The 27,203-nt window shown below is 45.4% G+C and overlaps 1 long non-coding RNA gene across 2 annotated transcripts in view; it reads right to left on the reverse strand.

Moving 5' to 3' along the window:
- LOC146350401 (uncharacterized) overlaps positions 1 to 6,195 on the reverse strand; it is a 46,225-nt gene extending 40,030 nt beyond the window's left edge. The window contains exons 1-4 of one of the 2 annotated variants that reach the window (XR_014788850.1): positions 6,042 to 6,195; positions 4,568 to 4,710; positions 3,818 to 3,917; positions 2,758 to 2,863 (exon numbers count right to left, since the gene is read on the reverse strand). This is a non-coding gene — a long non-coding RNA (uncharacterized LOC146350401). The remainder of the gene's footprint in view (positions 1 to 2,757; positions 2,864 to 3,817; positions 3,918 to 4,567; positions 4,711 to 6,041) is intronic. The other variant, XR_014788851.1, reaches the window with a different exon arrangement.
- Positions 6,196 to 27,203: the final 21,008 nt, after the last annotated feature.

A 27,203-nucleotide genomic window follows, 5' to 3' on the forward strand; every position in this document is an offset into this window, starting at 1 on the left:
AAACTGAAAAAGGCAGAAATGGAAGGAAGTCAGAGGACTTGGCTGCACTGAGAAGACTCAAGACTTCTTGCAGAAAGATGATATGTGGGACCTTCTGAGTGGACTATGTTTCTATTCTATGTTGCTGTACTAAGGTTCTATGTTTCTGTACTAAGAAAGCCCAAATCCTGGAAATTATTCTAATCGACATGTTGCATATTCAACACTAGGGATACTGAAGAAATTTGGGCCTAATGAGTTCAGATTCCTAAGAATCTGACCTGTGGAATCTACTGCGGACTGGTTCCCTCAAGCTGTGTGGAATCCATGGACTTTTGGAATGTGTGTGTGTGTTTTTTTACTTTCTCCAAATTTATTCATCAGAAAATATGCAAGTTTCTGCTGAGACATATGCCATCCTGGAAAATATATGTGGGGAAAAGTTGAATGGAATGGGGAACAATACACTAAATGTTACATATAACGTAAAATATGTAAATTGTTGTAGACCCTGTTATGGAATTATTTGTGTATTTTTCTGCATAATGAAAAAAAAAACTTGAATCCATCTGTGAATGGATGCTGGAACAAACAACACTGTATGATCCACAAAACACACATGGGATGGATTTCACAAAATCTGGAAATCCCAGTAAACATGCTGCTAAGCATACTGATTACATGAATATACAATACTCATTTCAATTGAATTTACTTTTGATTAAGTAAAATAGGACTACAGTTTTAGTACTGTGCTGAGATATGGAACAGGATAGTAACTAACCAGGATGGGAGAGAGGGGCGCCTCTCTGGGATACAACCTGGATAAGGGCCCAAAATGGGCATTTAAGGTCATGTAATGCCAGTAATTTAAAAGTCATAATGACTGGAAGGCTTGATTCTTGCAAGGACTCTTTGGGGATCCAGTGCAGTTCTGTTGGCCTTGCATACAGGGACACATTTTATAGCCTCCCACCACCTGTAAAATCCCTGTCAGAGAAGGCCAAACCACCCAATATCTGGGGCAGATTGTGCCTGTACTTGAGCAGAACTCCAAAATGCAGTGCTTTATATTTCCCTACAGAAGTGAACTAAACCATTCAGTTGTATGGGTGAAAGTAAAGTGATGTTCTCAGGGACCACAATGAGGTAAAGGTTAAACCTGCTGTTTTCCCCTGGTGGCCTCAGCCATTAAGAACTGAGCATTCTGTTATGCAAGAGTCCCATGCTGGGTTATATTTTTTGGTCACATTAGTGTGTGACTGTAATATATTGGCTCTCCTGGCTTGCCTCACCAGCAGGAAGTTACCAAGTCAGCTCTCTGGCACTGTGATTTCAGTTACCTGTTCAGGCTTGCTTGCAGCAGAGAACTGACTCAAGATACTTTCTTGTATGATAAGCCAGGAGGGCCGATATCCTACAGTAACCAAATGTTGGGAACTGGTTTTGACACAGTTTAGGGAGGCATAAACTTCGCCTTGAAAGGCCATGTGACCCTCATGAGTTTGTGCAAAAGATCAATGCTTTAAGCACTCCATACACACTCCATACAAGTGTGTGCAAAATGTGTGTGGACATTTCACTGTCTTCCACTGCCTCCCTTCCTCTGCCTATCCCATGGCCTTTGAGCCTGATCTGGGGCAGAAGAAGGGGGGAGGTGGCAGCAGCAGAGATGGTGGATGCTTGGAGTGTTCATTCCTGCATGCAGGAGGGACTGGAGACCAAAACAGACATTACTCTAAATCTGTATCCAGCAGCAATGCCTTTAAAAAAATATTTTTACTTTAGAGCAGGTGCAGGGGTCCCAATCTAGATTAGGGCCCTAGTTGTAGTGGAGGGGCTTTTAAAAAGTGTATTGGATCCCCTGTACCTTCTCTAGAGTAACGAAAAATGAAGAAAAAAAGGACGTAGCTGCTAGATATAGATTTAAATAATACCTATTTTGGCCCTGGGACTATATGCTCCAGCACCCTTGGCAGGAAAATGACCAACCAAAATACTGTTGGTGAGGGACCTGTGTCACTTGAAAGCAGCAGTTCCTCACACCAGTTTCTGCAGAGGAGTGTTTTATTTGTTTTCTGAGCACTACGAACTATAGGTTCAACAGCAGTGCCTTAACCTCTCACAACTAATTTGACCTACTCAGGGTGCTCAGAATTGGGATTGTGCCTTGAGCATAGAAACGACTAGTTATGTCCCTGATTTAAAGAGCTGTGGCAGACTTTGTAATATTTAATGTTCTCACACACTTACAGTTGTTTCCACTTTTGTCATTAATCATTGGTGCATCAGATCTAGCAATATAGCCTGGGGGTTTTAAGCTCCATAAATGGGCTGGCAATGGCTATTATAAGGTGCTATTACCCATGCAGGCAAAAATGGAAGACCCATGTATGGGATTGTTTCTTGACTTTAGCAAGGTCTCATCTAAATTAAGCTATCATGGGAAGCAGGGGATAAGCTCATTTGCTATATTGGACTGGTTCTGGCATGCAAACATCCTCCTTGTTAACTAGGTTTAATTAAAATATCAATGGATGGATTTCAGATGCCCTGGGACAACCTGTGGCCTAAACTGTGGCTGAACTTGCTGCTTTTCCAACAAAAATCTAAGGGATGCCATTTCAGATTTCATTAGAGGGTGAAGGCAAGCAATTTCAGTAGGGGTAGGGGGAAGAATCAGCAAGGACTCCAATCCTGATCTTTGAATATATTCCGAGTTAAATAGCACAACAACAACATTGGCTAATCATTGATTAATCTCATACACAAACATACCCCTCTATGACCTTTGCCAGAGCATGGAGGAGATTTTTTCTTAAGAGGGTCCATCATGAACTTGAAGAAGTTCCATCAATAGCACAGATAATGATTCTTATTGGTCCTGATAATACAAGTACATAGTCAGTTCTTCCCCCCCATCCCTCCCCTTCTGTGTGGCACCATTCTCCCCTGATCCTGCTTACTCTCATACCAGGCAGGGGATGACTAGCAGAGGAGATATACTTGTTGTTCTCTTACAGCTGAACCACAGGCCTGAGGGCCAAATGTGGCCCAGCTGAAGTACCAATCCAGCCATCATCTGTGTTTCCCTAGAAGGCCATCCCCCCTTTTCCCCAACGGCCAATGGATTGGTGGTTTCCTGGCTGTAATACATTTTTTCCTCATTCCAAAATGTTAAAATGCTTCTTCTGAGGCTTAGTTATTGACACCAAGAGCATTAAACTAAAATATTTGGCTTAAAATATTTGGTTTTTTGGCCCCTCCCATCTTGACTTGAGCCCCACCCACTACTGGAATGTGGCCCTTGGGAGCTTCTCCAAAATTGAATTCATTCATTCATTCATTCATTCAATCACCCATCTGGCTAAATTTATTAATCGCCCACCCAGCCACTCTGGGCAATGTATGAAGTGTATAATACATCAGTTTAACACAATAAAATTCTACAGTAAAAACACCATATTTCTAAAAAATACCCTAACCCACCCCAAATACTTGCCTGAACAACCATGTTTTTAATGTGCAGCGGAAGCTCATTAAAGAGGGGGCATGGCGGAGTTCCCTAGGGAGGAAGTTCCACAGAGTGGGGGCCACCACAGAGAAGGCCCTCTCCCTCATCCCCACCAGTCTAGCTGTCCTGGCTGATGGGACAGAGAGAAGGCCATCCAAAGCTGATCTTGTTAAGCGGCCTGCCTGGTGTTGCTGGAGGTGCTCCTTGAAATAGGCTGGGCCGGAACCATATAGGCTTTTTTTTCAAAACCAACACCTTGAATGTGGCCCATAAACAACTGGTAACCAGTGCAACTCCTTCAGCACTGGAGTGATGTGATCTCACCAGCGGCTGCCTTTAATCAGGTGAGCCGCCGTGTTCTGTACCAGCTGCAGCTTCCGAACCGTCTTCAAGGGTAACACCACGTAGAGCACATTACAGTAGCCTAAATGAGAGGAGACCAGGGCATGTACTACCGATGGGAGCAGATGGTTGGGAAGGAAGGGGCTCAGCTGCCGTATCAGATGGAGTTGATACAGCACTGTCTGGCTCACAGCTGATATTTGAGCCTCCATGGACAGCTGGGAGTCCAAAATGACCCCCAGGCTGCAGACCTGGTCTTTCAAGGGTAGCCGTACCCCATTCAACACCCTTGGGCTAAAAATGCTTTGACATCCCTACCTTATTGGAATATACTCCCCACGCCCCCGCTCTCTCTCAGGTGCTGGAGAGACAGGTTCAGTGCTCTGTTCCCCAGTAGGGCTTGTTAGCTCCAGCCTCAGGGAGCTGGAGGACAATTCTCTGCACTGCCTCACCCATCCCCTTTTCAGCACAGCCCCATGAAATCTGCAGAGGCTAGCTCTGCTCCTCAGCCCTCACCGGTGCAGGTACAGGGCATAGTCTGAAGGCACATGAGGCAGCCACCTTGCTGAAACTAAGCAGGTTTGGGTCTGGTCAGTGCTTGGAGGGGAGACCACCTGGGAACCACATGGAGCCACCTTGAGTTCCTTGATGTAACTCATGGTGGAAGAAAGGTGGGATATAAATGCAATACATACATACATACATACATAAAATGCTTGCCTTTCTACTCACTTCCAGGCCAGCCTATGACTTGCAGTGCATATGAGGATATCACTTCTAGGCCTCACTGGCCATAACAGCTGAGCCGAGTGGGATTCTGAGCAGCATGGAGCGGAGTGGTGGAAAATATTGCTCTGGCTCCCAAATAAAAGCTCCTAAGAACAATATTAATGTTATGAAAACAGAAGAACGCACACACGCCATTGGTGAAGCAAAGGCGATTGTTCATTTGGCACGTAGCATATGAACACATTCGCAATCCTGCAATTAGTTAGACTTTTTAAGACCCAGTGATGTCAGTGGTTGTAGAGCTGCTTGACTGTGTGCAGGATTGTAGCTTCTGCTTCAGTGTACAGAGACAGCGAGTAAGGCAGAGATGCCAGTGCTTTAGATGAGGAATCATGGGTGGTCTGAACCAGAGTGTTATTCTCCTGATCTTCCCAAATGTAAACTAAGTCATAAACTTATGAAAATTAGGCCATGTTGCTGCCTATTTGCTGGTAGCAGGATTCTAGTGACACTGGGTGAACCAGGAGCAGAAGAGATGCCACAGAATGGGCATGCGTAAGATGTAATGATTCTGGTGGGTTAAACTGCCTGTGCATCCTGGCTTGGTTTTGATTTCACAGTCTGCTAGAGAAAGGGAACAGCAAGTCCCTGCTACAGCGAAAGCTGGCTCATACCATATAATAAGCAGAGTTACCTGCTCACTTGAGTGGTTTATTCATGTCAGTGGTGTAATATAGGTGAGTGGAGGGTACAATGCAGTGATATAGCACCAGCTGCAGCTGGTTCAGCTGCTGGTACCTAGAAAGGGAAATATATACACATGAGACCCTGGATCAGCCTTCCCCAACCTGGTGCCCTCCAGATGCATTAGACTACAGCTCCCATCATTCCTAGTCTGAAATGCTGGCTGGGAATTATGGGAATTGCAGGCCAACAAAGCTGGAGGACACCAGGTTGGGGAAGGCTGATCTAGATAACCATTGAAAGGGAGAACTGGTAACACTGGGCCAGACAGGCAATGATCCAACTTGGTAAGGTAACTTCATATGCTCAAAGAATGAACTTGCACAAGATGGCAGCTCCTCTTGGATGATACGGAAAATATTCATAAATATTCATATTCATGGAGGCTGAGTGGTATTCCTAATGCTTAACTATTGTATAACATATTCTAGGGTTTAAAATCATTGACTACGCTAAAGCCTTTGATTGTGTGGATCACAACAAACTGTGGGAAATTCTTAAAGTGATGGGAGTACCAGACCACCTTACCTGTCTCCTGAGAAACCTGTACGAGGGTCAAGAAGCAACAGTAAGAACCAGAGATGGAACAACCGATTGGTTCAAAATTGGGAAAGGAGTACGACAAGGCTGCATATTGTCTCCCTGTTTCTTTCTTTCTTTCAAACAGCGTTGCTTTAAACAAAGAATGCATCGCTCAGGCACACCTAGGTAGGGGTGGACGAAAGTCACTTACCTGTCGTCGAAGGCCGTTCGCAGTGGGGGGGAGGCGCTTCGCTGCTCCCCCCGTGAAGTTCAGGCCGTGGGGGGAGGCTTCCCGCCTCGCCCGGCCGAAATTCAGGCCGGGGGGAGGCTTCCCGCCTCGCCTGGCCGAAATTCAGGCCGGGGAGGAGGTGCCTCGCCTCGCCCGGCCGTGAATGCGAAAGTAAAACAAAAAACAAAAAACTTCCCCTGATAGGCTACTTGACGATTCACGTAGCCTATCACGGCTAGATCTGCAAAGTCAGCCGTGATAGGCTACGTGAATCGTCATGTAGCCTATCACGGGTGACTTAAAAAAAAAAAAAAAGTGTACGGATAATGGTGGCCCCCATAGGGAGCCGCCATTCCCGTTCCTTATTTGGTCGCTGTAGTCTACATAAATGTTTACGTAGACTACAGCGAAAATAAGGGCAATGCAAATAGCGTTGAAGTTAAACTGTAATAAGAAGTTAAACTGATAGCTAAACAAGAAAATGTAACAAGAGCACAAGACACAATCCTATGGGTTTTAGACAGCATCTAGACAGCCATAGGATTTTTCAGTTTCTGGGAACCGAGCTCAGAGCCAGTGGTCCAAGCTGGGTTCCCAGAAACGAGACTCCTCACCCCCTCCCCACTGCCTCATCAGCAGTGCGGTGTCCCCCCAGTTCCTCGCTCATAAGAGCAGCATGGAATGGCCAAAAAGGGGGCGTGCCTGGGGGCATGGAGGGGAGGGGACCACGGAAGTGATGTTACAATGCTTCTCATGTGCCGTCTGGCCTCCCCGCCTTGCTCCAACACGCCCTAGCTAGACAGCCAAAATCAGCCATCTAGCCACAAATGCAGGGTGGCTGGAGCGCAGAGGAGAAGATCCCCTCCACGCTCCACCCACCTTGCATGGGATAGCCGGACACTTCTGGGTTTGGAGGTGGGTGACTATCCCCATAGGATGCACCCTTATACTATTAAATATTGTTTTCTTGACCCAGAGAAGCAAACTGAGACAGTTTGTTCCAGATGGTAAGGGATTTTACATAAACAAAATATTTGAATGTAACAACTTATTTTCATCACACTGCCACATAATAAAATAATCTACATGTATATCTACATTTTTGATGTATTAGTCTGTCCTGTAAGTGGGCCAACACCTGGTAAGCTAAAAATAACATTCTAAAAGAGATGCTCTCCTGCCCATTCAAGAAATGTATCACAAAGCAGGCTTCACATCATTTTTGTTAACAAGTTTTTTAATGGGAGCTTTTCTGGTGGCATGCATACCATATGTAAACTTACATATATTAAAAAGATAAAGCTAAACTAGAACTAAGTCCAAGGCAAAACAAACAAGAGTAGCCAAATACAATTTCCATTCATATGTGATGTCTGATAGAAACAGCACAAGAGAGATTGCTTACAAAATTCTTCAAGAAAGCAAAGGAAACATGGGGGGGGGAATTGTCTCTAGGCCAGTAAAACAGTAAACATGCTGAGAATGCAAAAGGAGAAGAGGAGGAGGAGGAGGAAGAAGAGGCTCTAAGGTAGTTTAAGTGCTATTGGTTTTTGGGGACAGTATTTTATAATTGGTGGCTTATTCCTGGTTTTAACCTTTGCACTAGGGATGTACAAATTGTGTACCTTCCGTGCCACTTGACTTCCGCAGTTTGCGGCCAATGCTCCGTACCGTCATTCGCAAGCCCCCGGAATTCTCCTCTTTTTTTTCTGCTCCAAGAATTATGAAGATAAATCCGTGCCGACAGCTGTAATTCTGCATAACTTCCGTAAGAAAGGCTATTTTTCGTAGATATTTATGAATTTTTCCCCCTACCCTGAGATGTGCAGTAATTACTTTCAGCCAAAACACTTCCTCCTCCTCGGGGCTTCCCAAAACAAGGCTGCCCTAGGTGTGCCTGAGTGATGCACTCTTTGTTTAAAGCAACGCTGTTGAAAGAAAGAAAGAAAGAAAGAAAGAAAGAAAGAAAGAAAGAAAGAACCTTTTAAAATGACCATGCCGGTCTGGAGCCCTGCACAAGTATTATTCCCCCTGCTAGGCTTTCTATTTCCACATCCAGCCTTGTTGGTGACATAGTGAGGCTAAAATGGAGAGGAGAACCAACTCTGTGCATGTCTACTCAGAAGTAAGTCTTACTGAGTTCAATGCAACTTACTCCTACACATGTCAGCACCCCACTTGCCCCCAGCTCAGCTTTGTATTTCCACATCCAGCTCATTAGCAAATCTCCTGTTAGTTATCTCAGAAGACCCTTGGGCGAATGGGGGGGGGGTTTCCAGGGAAACAGCTGGAGGGAGGGAGATTCCAAACACATACACACACACACACACACACACACACACATAATGGAAGAATATAGTTCTTCATATTCCCTGGTATGTTTATTCCTCATTTTGTCCATTTCCTGAGCATGTGCAGAGTGTGCTTTTTATTCAAACAAAGAGAAGGTTGCTGATCTTTCCCTTCAGGAGGAAAGTAAAAGGAGGAGGAAGTGTTTTGGCTGAAAGTAAAAAGACAGAGGATTTCAATTGAAAAAGAACACCCACAAACAAGGCGGTGAGCACAATTCATTAAAAAAAAAAACTTACGTATTTATTATCGAAATATACTAGGGATGCCACAGAATTTCGCCACGAATCTCGGGGAGGCCGAATGCCAGCACATACGGCTCCCCGAAATTGGTGGTGAAACAGTCTGCCCCCCCGGCCCCCCCGGGACGGGACTTACCTTGGGCAAATCCTCCTGGCGGCGGCAGCTCCGGCGGCGGGTCGGCGGAGGCCGGTCTTCCGCAAATAGCGTTGCCCTTATTTTCACCGTAGTTTACGTAATCTTTACGTAGACTACAGCGACCAAATAAGGAACGCGAATGGCGGCCCCCATAGGGAGGGGGCCTTAAGACCGTACGCACTTTTTTTTTTTTTTAAGTCACCCGTGATAGGCTATGTGACGATTTACGTAGCCTATCACGGCTGACTTTGCAAATCTAGCTGTGATAGGCTACGTTAATTGTCACGTAGCCTATCACGGGGGCATTTTTGTTTTTTTTTTACTTTTCTTGGAATGGCGGCAGCGGCAACCGGTCGAAAGACCGGCTGCTGCCCCCGCCCCTGTTGAAGCCCTGCCGAACCGCCGCTGCGACCCACCACCGGGAGCGACATTCGGGAAAGGTAAGTCCCATCCCGCGGGGGGCGGGGGGGCAGAGAATTTCTCCCCAAAACTACTTCGGGGGGCCGAATACGTTGGCACTCGGCCCACTGAAGTTTTGGTGAGAAATTCTCTGACACCCCTAAACCCCCCCCCCAAACGTGATAGGCTACGTAAAGATTTATGTAGCCTATCACGGCTAGATTTTAAAACAATACTGTGATAGGCTACGTAAATGTTTACGTAGCCTATCATGGCTGAGTAAAAAACAAACAAACAACCGTGCGTACGCAAATGCCGGCACCCATGGGCGCCGCCATTTGCGTTCCTTATTTTGGCATGTCTAGTCTACATAAACATTTACGTAGACTACAGCAAAAATAAGGGGAACACAGAGAGCGTAGACGCTACGCTATTTGCATTCCCCTTGTTTTCGCCGTAGTCTACGTAAATGTTTACGTAGACTAGATGTGCCAAAATAAGGAACACAAATGTTGGCGCCCATGGGTGCCACCTTTTGTGTACGCGCAGTTTTGTTTTTTTGTTTTTTACTCAGCCGTGATAGGCTACGTAATCATTTACGTAGCCTATCACGGCTGACTGCAGGGATGCAAAAGGCGGTGGCCATGGCTGCCGCCATTTGCGGCTCGGCTGGCCAGGATTCGGTGGTGGAGGGACGGAGCGCCTCCCCCCCGGCCAGAATTTCAGGGGGGAGAGATGGAGTGCCTCCCCCCCACCAGAATTTCGGGGGGAGGGACGGAGTGCCTCCTCCCCCACCGCGAATCAAATTTCGTTCAAGGTAAGTGACTTTCGTACATCCCTAAAATATACTACCTTGCGTTTTTATTTACGAAAATTTTGCGACTCTTTGTGGATGACAAAAAAAAAGCCGCCTGACTGCTGGCTCCGCAGGACCTCGTGCCGCCATTCCACAGAGGATTCCATGGCACAGAATGAAGGGGATTCGATCCCATTTCAGTCCATGGAGGAATTCTCTGACATCCCTACTTTGCACCCAAGTTACTTCAAGTATCACCTTCACCCATACCATCCTGCCCACACTCAAGAGATGTCATCAACAGACCCCCTTCTCACTTGTCAATAGGGATGGCAGAAATTTCTCCACGAATCTCTGGGAGGCCGAATGCCAATGCATTCGGCCCCCTGAAATTGTTGGGGAAATTCTCCACCCCCCCCACCCCCCGGGATGGGACTTACCTCATGCGAATGTCCCGGCGGCATTTCGGCGGCATTTCGGCAGGGGCGGGGGTGGCGGCCGGTCTTCCGACCAGCTGCCACTGCCGCCATTACAAAGTAAAGTAAAAAACTCCCCAAAACATGTGTACACAAATTTGCATACGCATTTTTTTTTCTTTCAAAGTCAGCCGTGATAGGCTACGTAATGATATACGTAGCCTATCACGGCTGACTTTGAAAATCTAGCTGTGATAGGCTACGTAAATCATTATGTAGCCTATCACTTTTTTTTTTTAACTTTACTTTTTGCATTTCGCAGCCGGGGAGACAGGGCGCTCCCCCCCGGCCTGAATTTTGGCGGCGAGGGATGGGGCACCTCCCCCCCATCCTTAATTTTGGCCGGGAGGAGCGGGGCGCCTCCCCCCCTCCAAGAATTTCAGGGGGAGAACCGGAACACCTCCCCCCCACCACGAAGCAAGCTACGGGACCAGGTAAGGGACTTTCGTCCATCCTTACTGTCAACTGCCAATGGTGCACCTCTGGAATGAGTTTCCATCAGGCTTCTTCTTTTCACGTCTTCATGGATGCTCTGAAGACCCACCTCTTTTCAACGGCATCTTAATTTTGTGGCTCTGGGTTTTTATTTATAAACACTGATTTATTTGATCTTATTCTTTTGTATTATTTATTTCATCTTGTACACTGTTTATAACCATTTATAAATTCTACCAGTACATCTACTTACCCTGGATTTTTCAATTCCTGGAACAGAAGCACAATATTGGTATATGTGAACGTGCGTGCATGTATTAGTTGCAAATTCAACCACAACATCTGCTTACATTTGATTTTGCATTCTGGATAAGTGACTCTATCAGATGCTGCAACCCCTTGATAAACTAGGGGTGGACAAAAGTCACTTACCTGTCCTTGAAGCTTGTTCGCGGTGGGGGGAGGCACTTCGCTGCTCCCCCCGCGAAGTTCAGGCCAGGGGGGGAGGCTTCCCGCCTCGCCCGGCCGAAATTCAGGCTGGGGGGGAGGCGTCCCGCCTCGCCCAGCCGAAATTCAGGCCGGGGAGGAGGCTTCCCGCCTCGCCTGGCCGTGAACTCAAAAGTTTAAAAAAAAAAAAAACGCCCCCGTGATAGGCTACGTGACGATTAACATAGCCTATCACGGCTAGATCTGCAAAGTCAGCCGTGATAGGCTACGTTAATCGTCACGTAGCCTATCACGGGTGACTTTAAAAAAAAAAAATAAAGCGCGTACGCAAATGGCGGCCCCCATAGGGAGCTGCCATTCGTGTTCCTTATTTGGTAGCTGTAGTCTACGTAAAGATTTACGTAGACTATGTCGAAAATAAGGGCAACGCAAATAGCGGACCCGCCGCCGGGAGGGACATTTGGCAAAGGTAAGTCCCATCCCGGGGGGGGGGGTGCGGGGTGCAGGGTGTGTGTGGAGAATTTCTCCCCGAAACTTGTTCAGGGGGCCGAACACGTTGGCGCTCGGCCCCTCGAAGTTTCGGGGAGAAATTCTCCGCCATCCCTATGATAAACTGGGGATATATTGCTGCAATGTCAGATTTAACTATGAATTTATTTCATTTATTTGTTACATTTCTATGCCACCCCATAGCCAAAATGCAAATCTCTGCACCACAGTGGCAGATATTTTAACCAATTCAGTAGAAATACACCAGGTGGTATTGGCTTCAACACTCATTAAAAATTAGAAGATTGGTGAACAGGTTCAAGAGCAAAGTGACAGTAACAAAAAAGTTACAAGGAATAACAGAAAAAAAAAGATGCTGAGAAATTCAAAGAAGGTAAAAATAGTGGGTGACTGCAAAAATAGATGATATGAAATTAGTTGTGAAGGGAAACAAAAGCTTCTGATCTCGTCCTCGGGGCCCTTCAAGAAGAGGGGAGGAGAGAGGGAGCACATGAGACCAAGCCTCAGGCATTTAACGTTAAACTAGGGATGGGGAACCTCCAACCTGTGGACCAAACTTGGTCCAACAGCCTGGCCTATCTGGCCTGCAGGGCTCTTTGTGTGGCTCCTCCCCCTCTCATAGTCTGTCCAATGCCATTGTGAAAGCTCTTGCCCTTCACCACCACTGGAGGAGAGGGCAGGCAACGAAGGGAGTGGGAAGGCCTGTCCTTTTGCTGGATCTCCCTGTCTCCTCATTCTCACTCTTGATTTTCTTTTCCACCTTTCTCATGGGAGTAATTGTGACTCATTTTCTGGGGAAGGATGGGCGAATAGAATCAGCTGTCTTGTGGGCCCATGAACCTCTTGCATATATGTGGCCTTGAGTTTCTTCATTTGGGAGTAGGGATGGGGGAACCCCCCAAAGTCTGGTCCAGGGGGGGGGGTCTGCTGCAGGGAAATCTGGGCCACTTGGGCTCACCTGCTTTCCCTAGAGCCCTGCTTGGAAGCTGTCCCTCGCAGAGTCTGGTGGGTGTGGAGGTAAGGGGAGCAGGTCCACTGCAGACCCAGCAGGTTGGATTCTTGGGAATCCAGCCTTATTTGAGTCTGCAGCAGATTTATCCAGCATCTGTATTTGGGAGAGAGAGAGAGAGAGAGAGAGAGAGAGATTAGAGTCTGCAGTCCCACACCCAGCCAAATAGCATTTGTTTCCCAGCCTATGGAAAGTATTTCCAGTGATCCCTCATCCATATCCTCCCCATGCCGTTAAGTCTGCTTTGCTCAAATATACTCTTTGGAAATACTTTTAGGAAATGTATACTCCTTTGAAGATAGGATCAAGATTAAGGGAAGAAAGGATGACTAAATGAAAATAAAAATAGCTTCTGTACAAGGAAGAAAAATGTTAGGTTAGTCAGTTGTCTTGGGTATATTTAGGGTAGCCAGTTATGCATTACCCCCAAAGAGGAAATGCTTCAACCAAAAAGTGGACAAAAGAGGAAACCAACTTGCATAACATTGTATCCGCTAATTTATATGTAGAGATGAGATGCACACTTAATTACTATAATGTAAATAGAAATGCAGTACGTCTCACCATAGTTGGTAAGACTGTGACCAATTGACCTGTGTGCCTTCTCAATCTGCTGTCTGGGTGTTAACAGTTGATGGGCAACTTCAAAGCCCCTGTTTTCCATTCTTCCAGTTCTTTATCTTTCATTTGAACTTGGACTGGGCAGCTCTTCAAACCCAGGGCACCTTCAGATAGACAACTGTCCTCTGGCAGCTCTCCAAATAGAGGAGTGCCCTGTGTAAAGAAGGACACATGAACACCTTAGGTATATTCAAAGCACTGTTGAAACTCATTGGGGAGGTAAGTCCGCATTTCTGGAGTACATCTGGCAAAGGCCCTGCTCACTCCCACAGATGTCCACACCTCACAAGGTGTGGACACACATGACTAAAGATGTACAAACCCCCCCCCACTGTCTTGTCTGGGAGGGGGGTCTGTTGCAGGGCAATTTGGGCCACTTGGGGTTCTGCAGAGTCCTCCAGAGCCCTGCTGTATCTGCTGGAGTTGGCAGAGCAGCTCTCCACCTTCCAAAAAAATGTGATATGCTAATGGTGGCTGCCATTAGCCTATTGCACGAAAATTACAGCTGTAAATGGCATATTTTATGCCATTTGCAGCCATAAAGCACTTAATTTTACCTAAATCATGGCAGCTTTTTGTGGCTGTATTTAGGTAAAAGTAAGTGCTTTACAACTGCAAATGGTGTACAATACGCCATCTACGGCTGTAGCTTTCCTGCAATAAGCTAATGGCCGCCACCATTAGCGTATCATGTTTTATAGGAAGCCAGAGAGCTGCCTCATGGGAACTCCTCCAGACTCAGAGGTGAGTGAAGCCTGTCTGCTGTGGACTCCGGAAATCAGATTCTTTGGAATCCAGCCTCATTTGAGTCCATGGCGGATTTCTCCAGCATCCCTACACATGGCCAATATTCAGCCTTGTAGACTGCAAACAGGGTCTGGCCTCAGAGGTCACTGAAGGCAACATGCTTGCCATCACTAAAAACATAGTTGCAATGTAACCGAAGTTAGGCACATTTAGTTCTAAATGATTTAAATGAACGAGTGTAGTATGGATCAAAGCAAATGGATTCAACAAAATTCCAGAGTGGATTATGGAATCTGGAACAGATCCCATAATAAATTCTGGGCAGGCAGAAAGAAGTCAATGAGGTGAAGGGACAGTGCTGGACCCATTCTGGAATACAATTATCCTTTGTCTTTCACTCTTCTCTGAGCTTTGCGATGCAGTTGTCCTATCAAAAAATGTTTACAAAAATGCATACCTTAGGGTTCAAAAAATTCATACCATATACAAAGTGAAACAGAGTGATTCATCTATCCCTAGTGACTTATTCTGGGCTGTGGAAATTCTTCAGGAAAATTCTATTTAAAGAGGCAAGGAAGTCTATATCTAAGCATGGACATGCAGCATAAAACCCGGCTAGATATTTAATATACAGTTTAATTTGCAGAAATTCCAAAGCAGTACAAAATTGTACAGGAATTTATGTTTTAAAATGTTTTAGTTAAATGCACCATTGTAAAAAAAAAGAAAATGTTTTGGCACTGAACCTTTCTTTTCAGTTGAGTTGTTATATTTTGGGAAGAGAAAAAAGATAAGTAGGGCTTTGTCACAATACTCACACATTAGTAAGTCATAATCGCATATTATAAGCACAATTTAATAATCACATTTTGTCTTTGAAGTTAATGAGTGTGGTGCTTTTTTTTATCAAAACTATTCATTACTGTGCACAATAAACCTAAAGTATGTGTACTGTTTGTTCAGCTTCTCTATAGAAAGTCTGCATTTTAAATTAATTGATTACAGTGTTCATCATCATAGACATGTTGAACAACTTTACACGATATGCACTGACTTGACCTGAAAATAGCATATTAGTGAAGGCAAATCCAAACATATACTCAAATGCATGTATGCATATCTAGTGATAAATTCACATCATTAACATGATCTAATCATTGTTAAAAGGCTGTTAAACATTTGAAAAGAAATGCAAATGATGGTGCGTGTTTGCATATATCCAAAAGAAGAAGTATGCAAAGCTTGAAAGATGGTATTCACTTATAGGCCATGAGGGAAACTTGGTTGGGGGGGGGAGTGCTTCAAAAATTAATGTTATGGAAACCCACTGGGGACTATGTAATACCTGCATTTTTATTTCACTTTATTATTGTAGGTAATAACCCCCCAGATCTTTGGTTAAAATATAGTCCTATTCAGATGTGGTGGAAAAAGTAAAAAGGTAATACATGAGGAGACAGAGCGCTTTAGTCCTACTCCCTCCTCACATGTTTCTGATGCCCTCTACTCGGGGGCAACTTTCTGAAAAGGGGAGACAGGGTATGCTGATAATCAGCATTCTCAATCACGTGGAAAGCCTCCACAGATACTGGAGGCCTTCCTCTTCACTAAGTTGCCCTCCATGAGAACAGGGTGATGGAAACACATAATGAGTAGGTGGGGATAGACCACTCCCTCACTTCACACATTAACATTTACCTCTTTCAGAATCCCCAAATAAGACTTATCTCTGCAAAATGTCCTGCAGTTTTGGCATGGGACACATTTAGAGGAACCGAGTTGGTGTAAGAGTTTGGGGCTACTGTGTATTGCACATTTTGCCTGAATTTGGGCCCCAAAGGGTTTAAAAGTGACTGGAAGAGATCCACATTATAATGAAATAATGTGTGGTACCATCATGGGAAAGATGCAGAATAAACAGTGTAAAATGTGTATAGATTGCATGGAATAAATTTTATTTTTTCAGATTTTTTTTTTCAGGTTTCACTTAAGGAAAAATACATCTAGAGCCCCAAGGCATTTCAACTAAAATGTCTCCAGTTAGCCTGCAGAAATTATGCAGAAATCATACAATGAACTATTGGGGTATTATTGCTAGGGCCCTCTGCTTTTCTACCAGTGACAACATTCACACTACCTTACTGCTGTATGTGTGCTTATGCTTATCCTGAATTTCGGCCGAAATTTCAGCTGAACTACCTTGCTGCTGTATGTGTGCTTATCCTGAATTTCGGCCGGGGCGAGGCGGGAAGCCTCCTCCCCCGGCCTGAACTTCGCAGGGGGAGCAGTGAAGCGTCTCCCCCCCACCGCGAAAAGCTTCGAGGACAGGTAAGTGACTTTCGTCCATCCCTAGTATAAGGCAGCTTCCTAGGTTCCTAAAGCTAATGAAAATAGTATCAACATATCCAGCTGCCTAACAATGCTTTTTTCAGTGGGGATAAATCATCCAGGGAAATACCATCCTTGCAATGTATATGACTGTTTACATTTCATGTTTTAGCTTCGGATTTAGTTCCTCCACCTCCCACCTCCACCGAACACTGCTGAGGCTTCTTCATAGGCTCCTGTCCACTGTATTCATTTCCTCTATAATAGCTTCACCTGCACCAGCATTTGAGGTTGGTACAGGAATAAACTGACCCAGCAGTTGCCTTGTTATTTATTTTTATTGCATTTGTTTTTAAATGCAAGCCCTACTTTTTGGCCCTCTGGGAGTTTAAGTCTTCAGAAACTCAACACCTGAAAAAATAATTAAAGGCATACCCCAAAGGCAAACTAGGGACATTGATTCACCTGATTTGCCCCTGATAAATAGAGAGAGTTGAATATCATTTAACCTAATTCACAGCCTAATCCTATATCGGTTTACTTGAAAGTAAATTGCATTGAGTTCCATAGGATGTAATCCCAACCAATCACAATTGCTGTCATAAAATTGCAAACTTCATTTTATTTATGCAAGATAAACATTGAGATTCAAAAATTAATATTCCTTGTTGCCAGCTAAAATATGTAAGTGAATCTCCTTATACACGAAAGCATACCTACCTTTGCTCACCATATACAGTGCCTTTCCCCTCAGGGATTTGCAAAATACTGCTTTGATCAGCATATTTGCCTACTTGTTATATCAGTGCATGAAGAGATGGTGCTCAATTTATATGTGTGCACGAAAATGAAAAGTATTGGCATTTATCAAAACTCACAGATGATGCCCATAGAACTATACTGGCTGTGATCGAAGTAAATTACTCAAAAGCTTTGGGCTGCTTCACATATTCAAAAAAGTGGGGTGATGTACAAAGGGGGAATTTGTGCATTTCCCTGCATGGACAAGATGCATGATTTAAAATCAAATTCAGCAGCACTGCTTTCCTCCTGCATGCACGCCACTTGACGATTACTCCATCAACTGCTGATTTGCATGAGTGAATGAGCCATTGTGGATTAATGTCTCCAGAAAGACCTTTGATGTTATCCAGGGTAACCTCACACACCTATGAATGCTGAAATTCACAATCCAGTGCTTCTCAGGGCCAAAATAGATGAGAGAATATTCATACAATTAGCAATTACATGAATGGCGCTTTAAAAAAGAAGTAGTAAATAGCAGGTGCAAGGGAGGGTAATCCAGATGGAGACCCTGATGGGAGGGGCAGGGGTTGTAACCCCCCCCCCCATACACACACACTGCAGTCTCTATCTAGTTTAAAGAAACCTGTGCCTGCTATTTGCATTGAAATAAAAGCTCCCATTGGCACCAATGGGAGCTTTTCTCCAAATACAAATAGCAGATGCAGGGTCTCTGATCCAAAACAAAAGAATAAAGCCCCCCCACACACACACACACACCATGTCCCAGTTCAGATTGGAGCTGCCACACTGGCTATTTACTTTTAAAAAGCTGTTCCCACAATTTCCAACTGTGAGAATAGCATCTCCTCCCGTCTGGCCCTTACAGCCAAACTAAACCTTACGCTCATCGCGTTGGATGCAGCTGAGGTTTGTATTATTTTTACTCTAGTGTAATCACACACTGCCCTGATTTGGATTGGGACCACCAGAGTCCAGGAGAGGAGGTCTAAACCTTCTCCCCGCCATTTTTTTTTTACTGGAAATCCTCCTCCCCGAGGGTGGGGTTGGGGGGTTAAAAAAAGAAAGTCCCCATTGACTGCAATAGATACTTTTTTCTCTTTTTTAAAAACGCTCCTATGGGAGGAAAGAATTTGGGGGGAAATGGTTGGGGGAAGGAAGGTTTAACCTTCCTGTCTAGGAGCATGGTGGTTCTGATCTGAATCAGGGCTGTGGTCATTTACCTGTACACGCTAGATTAAAGAATATGACCAGCCTCAACTACAAGCAATGCAATTAGCATAAAGCAGAGTTTGGCCCTTAGTGAAGACAGATTTAGGGATGTCATGGCTTGAGGCCTGGCAAAAAATTGCCAGCTCAGCCCATGGATCCCCGTGCTTGCCCAGCTCGCCATGTGCCGAGTCAGGCAAGTGAGGGAATCCCTGATCTCTCACCAAGCCGCAAAATGACAGCTCAACCTTTTTCATGAAGGCTGATTTTATGCAAATGGCAGCTGTGAAGTGACCATTTATACAAGATTACAGGCATTAACGGCCATTATGCTTGTAATCTTGGGCAAATGGCTGCTTTATGGCCTCCATTTGCATAAAATCATCCTTTATGAAAAAGGCCGAGCTGCCATTTTTACTCAAAGGACTGGGCAGCTGCACACCCCTCATTGGGCACTTGTGGACTACCTGGTGACTCGCTACATGTGGTGAGCAGGGCTGGCCAGCCGGTGGGGGTCTGGTGAGCGGTGTACATTCACCCATCCCTAGACAGATTGTGCTGTGTGTGTTGAGTAATCAAATGATGAGCAATCATTGTCCATGCTTGGACAATGTCATTCAGTGGGCTGGATCCAGATTTATGCTGTACCAGCTGCACTGGCAGAAATGGATCACCCCACCCCCTCCTTCCCATGGCAGCCCCTCTAACCTGCAGAAAATGTTACCTGCTGAATGGAGTGAGCTGTGGTGTGGGGGGAGGGGAGATCCCTCTAAATTGGTGGAGGGACCTTCTGCAAGTGGACCCCTTCCTCTTGCAGAAGGCAGGTCCTGGATCCAATCCATTGGGTGGTGCTGTGCGCTGAAACAGAGCAATGTAGGAGCGGCATGGGCCCTTCTCATCCAGTGCACGCAGATAGCTTCCAGTGTGAACCAGGTTCATGAGCATCCACATCTATGGACAAGGTTTCAACAGGTCCCAATTTGCCCTTTCTTCATCCCTCCCTCTATCTTCCAGGCCAGAAACGTGGGTTTGCAATATCTCAACAGCAATGCTTTAGCTGGATAGTCTCTAGATACTGAGCTTGGAGACAGCTGCTTCCAAGCCACTTCTCCCAGGACTGAAGAGTCTTCTTTGGATGTTGTGCTAGATCTTGTTGTTTGCAGACAGAAAGAGCAAACATCTCATTTGACGAGTATAAACAAAGCTATTGAGCACTGGTTTTCTAACAGTACTCTTGTAGATCTCAAGAAATGTTTGATACCATCACTGCATTCCTTCCTCTTCATTCCATATATAGCAGGGCTGTGTTGAATGTTCTTAGATGGACATTTTATCCTATTCATAGGGCTGTGGGGAGGGCAAAGGGCTGGGAAAAATCTGTGGTGCTGAAGAACTTCTTTGGAAGTGGTGGACTTACATTGTTATCGACCCATGAGTGAGTTGCAGTGGCTTCTTGCTTTATGGGCTTTCTCTCCCTTTTTAAAACAGGTCTGCTTCCACAGAAAAATTCTCTTTTCCACCATTTCCTCCACATCTGAGGGACCGCAAAGTGTGTATTAAAGGTTGTCAGCCTTGCAGTAGTAGTAGTAAAGTTTTTAATGAAACATTGCCAGCAACAGTATATTTAATCATCTGTGATACTCCCCTTTGCTTGCGTTGCAAACCAGCCAGTATTTCACAGTATTTTTCTCCCCCCTGTCACTTATTCAGTACCTGGATCTGAAAAGCAAGTAAACTTTAGATTGTGCCAGTCTGGACTCCTAACCCATTAAAACCATAATTGGTTTTATTGTATTTGTTTTTATTGTGAATGTTGCCCTGAATAAGTTGATTCATAAATTGAAAATAATAATAATAATAATAATAATAATAATAAAAACAATAGCAACAGCAACAGTCCTTATGAAAATGCTAGCTATTCTTTGCATATACATACCCCTGCTAGCAGATGTCCTATTGTGCTGTATCCTGTGAACTGCATATTTCAGATTCTGGGCAGTATCCAATGGGATACTGTGTCCCTGCCAATTCCATTTTCGAAGCAAGACCCAACACTTGTGTTACAGAGATTTAGTGCTTCTGGAAGCAACACACATTTCTGGAAAGGGGCAGGTCACCGGAGCTCACATAAGGGAGTTCTGCCAACCCATCCTGATCCAGAAATGAGCATTTCCACTCGTTTTGGGGCTTCCTATAGGAAGTGTCAAGGGGCGGGTGCCGCCTGCACAATGGAATCAGCAGAAGTGGCCGCTTGCTCAACAGCCCTGTTGGATACTGCGCCCAAATTTAGTGAGGACAATGGGATCCTGAAAAAAATCTCTCAACATGTGTCTGGGCGATCACAGTATTGTGGCTGAAGGGGCATGCCAGGACAGACCAGTGCTCTTCTGTCTCTTGCATTGTCTTCTGGCAGTCGCTTTCTCTCCCCAGGTGGTCCTATTGGGCTTTTTGCCTCATATCTGCACAAACCCTAGAAATAAAATTACCAAGACAGAAAGATGCCCAGCCCATTACCAAACAAGGGAAAGAAGTACATCTACACACAGCTTCTCCATCCAAAACAAATGTACCTATCCATGTTACATAGGTAAGTTCATCTTGTCCAATTTGATCGGATACATTATTCCATCTTCACACTATGAAGGAAAACATCATTCAAGCTTTGCTCAGAGGCCTTTGAACACCAGTTGCTGGGAGAAAATGACAGAAGAGCGCCATTGCTGCCATCATGCTCAGTTGTGGGCTTCCTCAAAGCATCTAGCTGACTACTCCTGGCAATGGGATGGGTATGTGATCTCTTCTGATGGGGCTTTTCTTATGAAAGAGTTTTTTGTCTTTTACTCTAATGACTTATATTTGTTTTTAACCTATTTCTCATTAGATAGATGATGTGATATTTTATCCTAAAGGAGGTACAAATACTTCACTGGAAGTAGCCACAGGTAATCCCTCAAACTTGCACACTGTTTCACCTTGGGGGACTTCATGTAAAAAATAGATTCTATGTATGTTCATACTTCTAGCCTCAGCAAATTACTGCTGGAGGCTGTTCACAGCTTTGTGCTAAACTGTGCTAAATTAGCTTGGAGAGAACACTAAATGGAGCTTTATAATTTTACATATTTGATGCTGTGCAGTTCATATATTATTTAGATTTCTTTTGCCATGAAGTTGTTTTTGAAAGAGTCATTAGGGGATGATTTTGTGGGCTGGAATTTCTTATTTCTGTATTACCTATGGAGACATAGTTGTAAACTGAGCTTTTTCTCATCCCAGATATAAGGATCATCCTTTTAAACAAAACACACAGATTTTTTTTTTTAACTGGCACTCATGCAAAGATTGATTGCCAGTGTGCATATAGAAACAAACATATATACTTTTCCTCTTAGACCTACAGGGTGACCCTATACTTCATCAATTTACAAATGAAATAAGGCAATAAATAAGAGAAAATGAAGGTGATTGTGTTTGAATGCCATGAATGTCATTAATTTGGTGGCAAACCACTCTGTAACACTACAGAGCACTAAAATTGTGAAATTAAGCTTGCAAACTCTGTAACACTAAAAGCTCTGAAATTGGGGGGGGGGGGAGAGGGGAAATTCCTGCCATGAACTTGTGACCCACCGAGCTGAATGCAGCCAACTAGATACATGTTGTGGCCTGCCAAATATGGATGAGAGGATTTCCCTGGGGTTCAGTCCTTTATTGTTCCTCTGGTTCACTTTGCCCAGCACATTTCTTATGGAATAATATTTTGTGGACATTATGACCTGGCGGATTATATATTTCCTGCTTATATTGCTGTAGTAGAAGTACTAGTAGGAGTTTTATTCTTGTACATTGTATTCCGATATTTAAAATTACATTTTGCATGCTGCTTTGGTATCATAAGATGAAGGGTGGTGTAAAAATATTTCTAATAAATGAATTGGCTACAGTTGTTGGCCCTGCCCCTTCTCTTGTGTCCCTGTCACCTGGCCCTGCTCTGCCACCCTCCACCTGTTAGAGAGGGAACTTGTATGCAGATGCTCTCTGCATGATTTAGAACCCTGGTGACCAGGTCCTTGTCCAACATGTGCAGTGTGATAGGGCCAAGTGGCGTGGACACAACAGAGCAGGTAGGGCCTCCAAGTAGGGATGCTGTAGAAATCCAAGATGGACTACAATGAGCTCAGATTTCTAAGAATCCAACCTGTGGAATCCACTGCAGACCAACTTCCTCAGGCCATGCAGTGTAGGGATGTGTGAACCCACCCCCGTCTGGGTTTTCCGGGTGCCCACCCAGCCCTTCCCTTTCTCACCAGTCCCTGGACTGTGATTAAGCCCCTCCTGCGCTTGGCAAATGGCCCGCACTCCCCAGGCAGCCTCACTGAGCTCTGCGGTTGCCATTTTTTTGAAAAATAAAATGGCGATTGCAAAAATGCACATGTTTGCATATGCTTAAAAGTGCTCATTTTGAGGATGCAAATACGCTCATTCACAAAAATGTGCATTTTTGCGCATAAGCAAATATGTGCATTTTGTGATTGCCATTTTATTTTATTTTTAAATGGTGGTGGTGGAGCTCAACAAGGATACCAGGGTGAGTGTGGGCTGCTTGCCAAGCATGGGCACGGGGCAAGAGGGGACAGGAGGTCAGCAAGCAGGGGTCAGGGTTGAGGGCAGGGGGGGTTCTGCCAGATTCCCAGATGGAATTCAGTGCCTGCGCCATCCCTGGTGCAGAGTTCATGGACTTTCTGATCTTTTAAAAAAAAAAAAAATTCCCAAAATGTATGGATATTTATTTGTAGGAAAATATGTACGTTTCTGCTAAGACTTGTAAAAATACACAGAGAAAAATTGAATGGAATAGGGGACAATACACTAAATGTTACATACTAAGGTAAATTATGTACATTGCTGTGAACCCCCTTACAGAATGATCAGTGTATTTGCGAGTGGAGATGGGTCAAAGAAGATGCAGACAACAAGCTTGGATTGAAAATTGGGCCACATTTATGGAAATATTTGCAAAGGGGTAACTAGGACGGGCATCTAACTGTGTCAGCGGCTAGCTGACACTTCTAGGGCAAAAACACACCCAGCCTGAGGGTGTGATCTCGCCATCCCTCCGGACTGCCCCTTCTGGGGGAGGTAGACCTCCCGGTGTCACCCCCAACCCGGTGCTGCACAACACCTGGGTGAGTGAGTAGGGTTGGTCTCCCAGGAAACCCTTATCCCCCCGCCAAGCCGCACAACCCGTTCGGGGGGCCTCAGACGTCACCTGTCACCATAAGGTGCCTCTGCGTGCACACCATCCCTACTCCCTTTCCTGTTTTGCCCATCCTAGCCACCAAGTGGAATGTGACCGATGATATAGACTGTATTCCCTTACAGGACACACACAACCCGCTTAACAGTGTGACGTAGGCAAAAAAGACTCACAGTCGTAGGCCAATCTGGCTGTGAACCAAAAAATTCCTACATGGCTCCCAAAGGGGCAACCGGCAAAGCCCACACTGCTAAGGGGGGGTTGGGAGGGACTTGCGTCACGCCAAAGAGCTGAGATAGGGAGGGGGGTCGAGTTTAAGACAACTTGGCCCTCTCCTCCCTGACTGGTGGTGTGACTGGGGTGCACCAATCAGAGGCCCATACGTCTTATCACCCCACCCGCCCGCAATGCCCCCCCTCTTTCAGCCAGACAAGCTGGCGCCGGGTAGGGCATTTTTCCACATAATGACAACACCATACAGTCAGGGCCAGAAATATTGGAACTAGGATAACTGTTTTGGCAGTTGACCTCTGTACACCACCACATTGAAGTTGAAAGGAAACACACCCAGATGGGAGCAAAGTCAGGACTTTCAGCTGTAATTCAAGGGGTTTGACAAAAGTGGGGCACTATCCATGCAGGAAGTACAGCCTGTGGCATACACACACACCCATCGTCGGTGGCTCATAAGTAATGGAACGAATGGCTGACAAGGAGCTGCATGGCCAGGTGTGGCCTGTTTCCTGGGTACCCAATCACAATTTAAAAATGACCAATCAAGCAGATAAAAGGCCTGGAGGTGGTTCTGAGTGTTACATTTGCATTTGGTAGCTGTTCACTGGAACTCCCAACATGAAGTCCACAGAGGTGTCCATGCAAGTGAAGGAGGCCATCCTTAGGCTGAGGAAACAACATAAACCCATCAGAGAGATAGCAAAAACAGTGGGAGTGGCCAATACAACAGTTTGGAACATCCTGGAAAAGAAGGACTAACTGGCAAGCTCAGCAACAGCAAAAGGCCTGGAAGACCATGGAAGACAGCTAAAGTAGATGACCGCAGAATTCTGCTCATGGTGAAGAGAAACCCTTTCACAACATCTAGCCAGGTTAAGAATGCTCTTGCGGAGGTAGGCATGTCATTGTCAACATCTGCAGTCAAGAGACGGCTTTATGAATGTAAATACAGAGGCTTCACAACAAGGTGCAAACCACTGTTAACGCTCAAGAACAAAAAGACCAGATTAGCCTTTGCCAGCAAACACCTAAAAACCTGCCCAGTTCTGGAATAAGATTCTTTGGACTGATGAAACCAAGATGAACTTGTACCAGAATGATGGGAAGAGAAAAGTATGGAAAAGGAAAGGAACAGCTCATGATCCAAAGCAGACCACATCATCTGTCAAACACGGTGGAGGCAGTGTTATGGCATGGGCATGTATGGCTGCCAATGGAACTGGGTCACTGGTGTTTATTGATGACCTGACTGCTGATAAAAGCAGCAGGATGAATTCTGAAGTGTATAGGGCTATACTTTCTGCTCAGATTCAGCCGAATGCTGCCAAACTGATAGGACGCTGCTTCATATTGCAGATGGAGAATGACCCAAAACATACAGCAAAAGCTACCCAAGAGTTTCTGAAGGCAAAGAAGTGGAATGTTCTTCAATGGCCAAGTCAGCCACCTGATCTCAACCCAATAGAGCATGCTTTTCACTTCCTGAAGACAAGACTGAAGGCAGAAAGACCCACAAACAAGCAGCAGCTGAAGACAGCTGCAGTAAAGGCCTGGCAGAGCATCTCGAGGGAGGAAACTCTGCATTTGGTCATGTCCATGGGTTCCAGACTTCAGGCAGTCATTGACTGCAAAGGACTTTCTTCCAGGTATTAAAGGCGATCCTTAAGTTTGAAATGATGTTGGTTTGTTCCATTACTTATGAGCCACCAATGATGGGTGTGTGTGCATGCTACTGGTTGTCTTTCCTGAATGGTTTGTGCCCCACTTTTGTCAAACCCCTCAAATTACAGCTGAAAGTCCTGACTTCACCCCCATCTGGATTAGGGATGGCAGAGAATTTCTCCACGAATCTTCGGGAGGCCGAGTGCTGACGCATTCGGCCCCCCGAAATTGGTGGGGAAATTCTCCGCCAGCCCCCTGCCCCCCCGGGATGGGACTTACCTTCGGCGAACGTCCCTCTCGGCGGTGGGTCCCGGCGGCATTTCGGCGGTGTTTCGGCGGGGGAGGGGGTGGCGGCCGCTCTCCCAACTGGCTGCCGCCGCCGCCATTACAAAAAAAAAAGTACAGTAAAAAAAACACACACACACCCGTGATAGGCTACGTGACGATTTACGTAGCCTATCACGGCTAGATTTCCAAAGTCAGCCGTGATAGGCTACGTAAATCGTCACGTAGCCTATCATGGGTGACTTTGAAAAAAAAAAAAAAAAGCCCGTACGCAAATGGCGGCACCCCATGGGTGCCGCCATTTGCGTTCCTTATTTGGACGGGGTAGTCTACGTAAAGATTTACGTAGACTACGGCGAAAATAAGGGAACGCTATTTGCGTTGCCCTTATTTTCGCCGTAGTCTACGTAAATCTTTACGTAGACTACCCCTGTCCAAATAAGGAACGCAAATGGCGGCACCCATGGGGCACCGCCATTTGCGTACGGGCTTTTTTTTTTTCAAAGTCACCCATGATAGGCTACGTGACGATTTACGTAGCCTATCATGGCTGACTTTGGAAATCTAGCTGTGATAGGCTACGTAAATCGTCACGTAGCCTATCACGGGTGTGTGTGGGTTTTTTTTTACTGTACTTTTTTTTTTCGTGGCCGGGGAGACGGGGCTCTCCTCCCCGGCCTGAATTTCGCCGGCAAGGGATGGGGCGCCTCCCCCCCAGCCTGAATTTCGGCCGGGCGAGGTGGGGCACCTCCCTCCCTTGCCTGAACTTCGGGGGGAGAACCGAAGCACCTCCCCCCCACCGAGAAGCAAGCTGCAGGACAAGGTAAGTCCCTTTTGTCCATCCCTAATCTCGATGTGTTTCCTTTCAACTTCTATGTGGTGGTGTACGGAGGCCAACTGCCAAAACAGTTATCCTTGTTCCTATATTTCTAGCCCTGACTGTATTTCACATCCATCTGTGAATGGATGATGGAGCAAAAGGATGATGGAGCACCTGACAACCCATGAAACACAAACGGAGCGGATTTTGCACAGTCCCTACATCCCTATCTCCAAGCATATGAGATGGAAATGCTGGAACATGGCTCAGGAGAATTTCTAAAGAGAATTTTAAAACTGGGAAAAGCTGGAGCTTGCCTCAGTTTTGTCTTCCTTCAGTTCATTTGCATCTCTGTCCTACCCGCTTTTGTTACTGATGTGCATGCATGTTGGGCTGACAAAGCAGTCTTGATCTGTT

The sequence above is a fragment of the Heloderma suspectum genome, chromosome 3 (assembly GCF_057233095.1).
Source record: "Heloderma suspectum isolate Gila_16-S chromosome 3, 16-S_ref, whole genome shotgun sequence".
Lineage (NCBI taxonomy): Eukaryota > Metazoa > Chordata > Lepidosauria > Squamata > Helodermatidae > Heloderma > Heloderma suspectum.